The 2,352-nt window shown below is 35.2% G+C and overlaps 1 long non-coding RNA gene across 5 annotated transcripts in view; it reads left to right on the top strand.

Moving 5' to 3' along the window:
* The window catches only part of LOC108973939, a 115,653-nt gene extending 113,337 nt beyond the window's left edge, over positions 1 to 2,316 (top strand). For 4 of the 5 annotated variants that reach the window (XR_001993764.1, XR_001993760.1, XR_001993761.1 and 1 more), the window contains one exon: positions 2,053 to 2,316. This is a non-coding gene — a long non-coding RNA (uncharacterized LOC108973939). Of the gene's footprint in view, positions 1 to 2,026 lie in introns of all 5 variants that reach the window. The other variant, XR_001993762.1, reaches the window with a different exon arrangement.
* Positions 2,317 to 2,352: the final 36 nt, after the last annotated feature.

Here is a 2,352-nt window from a genome sequence, read left to right as displayed (position 1 = left end):
TTTTGTTATAAATTTTCTCCCCAAAATTTTGCTAAAATTATTTGTTTATATTTATATATATTTTCTCACAACTTTTCTATACATTTATGGAGGGTCTGCCAAAGAAAACCACTCAAATCAAAACACTCAAATTTGGTCAAAATTATATGTATATAATTTTAAGCCATTTATGATTTAAAGAAAATATCGACCAATATCCACCACGGTCCGTTTGCACAACTCCACCCTTTTACGCTAATTTTTGATGATCCAATGCAGCATTTCTGCTGGACTTTCGGCTATAAGGCGTTGAATATTGTCTTTGAACTGCTCGAGCGTCGCTTGTTTGATTGGCGTAAAACTTTGATTTAACATACCCGCAGAGAAAATAATCTAGAGGTCTTAAATCGCCTGATCCTGGTGACCATTTGACTTGGTTATATCTGGAAATTAGTCGCGAAAATTTGCACGCAACGTGTCATGTAACATGAGTCGATGCACCATCTCGCTGAAAATAGTGCTCGGGCACGTCAATTTCATCACATTCCTGGAAACAAGTCGGCAAACATCGTGTTATAACGCTCGCTATTGATATTAATGATTGCCATTTCGATTTGTCATTCGCAATAAGAGCCAGTGTTGCCGCCATATCACGATATGCACTAAATGGAAAATTGTTTGAGGTGCAATTGCGTTTCCCGAACCACACGATCAATAGCGACTACTTCGTTTGATGTCGAAGGCATTAAGTCAGTAATGGGTGTGATTTGACTAGATTTCCGTGTTTTCTTTAGTACAATTTCCAACCTTTGTACCAAAATGAATTTTGACTAGATGAAATGTTAAACCTTACTGAACCCACTGACAAAACCCACTTTCAAAATCCGTAAACAAACATGACCAGGAGCAGGAGCTGTCAAAATCAAGTCATTCCATAATCAGGCGCTGTACATTGCATGTATAAACAAGTAAGGAAGGCCTAAGTTCGGATGTAACCGAGCATTTTATTGATTGAATTAATATTGATATTGCTTAGGTATATTTTAAAGCAATTTTATATATGTATAAAAAATAATACTCACTGAGCGACACATTCGGCCCAAAACTAGTTAGAATAGAAAGTAATTTTAAGTCGAAACGAGTTTTTCAATAGGAACGCTACAAAAGTGACCGGACAGTCTTCTGACATTTCTCTTCAGTAAGGTTTACCATGGAAATATGTACGATCCAACAACGAACCGAAATTGTTAAAATTTACTACCGAAATTCTGAACTTTAAGAGCACTAAGTCCAATTTATGGTCGTCATAATAGTGCTGTCAGATCGACAATTGAGCGTCTAGTGGAAAATTTTAATTCAAGTGCCAGTAAGGCAAAGAAGTGCTCGTAGTGTCGCGAATATTGCTGCCGCAACGCATCAATTGAGGAAGATTCAAATCAGTCTCTCACACGTCATTTTCAAGCGTTGGACATGTCTGTGACGTTGTTGTGGCGTATTTTTCAAAAAGATCTTGGCCTACATCCTTACAAGATCAAATTTCCGATTTATGCTTGAAAACCCTCGAAAATTGGGATTAGCGTATAAACTTCTACAAGCGTGCTTGTGGTGGCCATGCAAAAGAAATCGAGCTCCTTACATAATGGCATCAAATTCACTTTCACAGCAAATGATTGATATCCCAAATCATTTTTGTTTTATTTAAAAACAGATATTGTAGCGTTCTTATTGTAAACCCCGTTACCTTGCGCGAATTTGGTTATTTTAGCTTGAACGGTTTGAGCGCAATGTATATTAAATCTATTATGAGACGCCACTTTTTCCAAGGTGTTAGTCCACAGCTGATCCTTGCTACAGCCATCCTCTTGCAATACTCTTATTCAAGATGTTGAGCGACTGTTAGTTTTAAATAAATATAATGCTACTAATAATAAATCATAAAGCAATATTTAATTCCCTTTATTCTTTATCTGTCTTAACAAAATAAGAACTTTAATTTTTTACATTTACAAAGCAAAAACTCTTAAAAAATGTACTAAACAATTATTAGAAATTATTTTTGTTTATATTTTTCAGCTGCTGAAGATTTATTGTATTACTAAATGAATTAAAGGGAACTGGGAGTAAGCTGTCCTAGAGCTGTTGTGGCATAGTGCAATTATTTTGTGCGGCGCTGTATGCATGCAACCTTCTTGGCAGTTCCGCGAAAGTCTCGGTACTTCCAGAACAGTTAACTTCACCCAAGTGAATGTAACAAGTCGAAAGTGAACGCATAAAAAAAGAAAAAATAAATAAATAAAAAAAACTATAAATTTGCAAACAGAAATGTAAATTTGTGAGGAATGAAAAAAATAATTAAAACAAAAAAAAATTATT

The sequence above is a fragment of the Bactrocera latifrons genome, unplaced genomic scaffold (assembly GCF_001853355.1).
Source record: "Bactrocera latifrons isolate USDA-ARS-PBARC rearing strain unplaced genomic scaffold, ASM185335v1 scaffold_51, whole genome shotgun sequence".
NCBI lineage: Eukaryota > Metazoa > Arthropoda > Insecta > Diptera > Tephritidae > Bactrocera > Bactrocera latifrons.
This window is presented reverse-complemented; position numbering and strand designations above follow the sequence as displayed.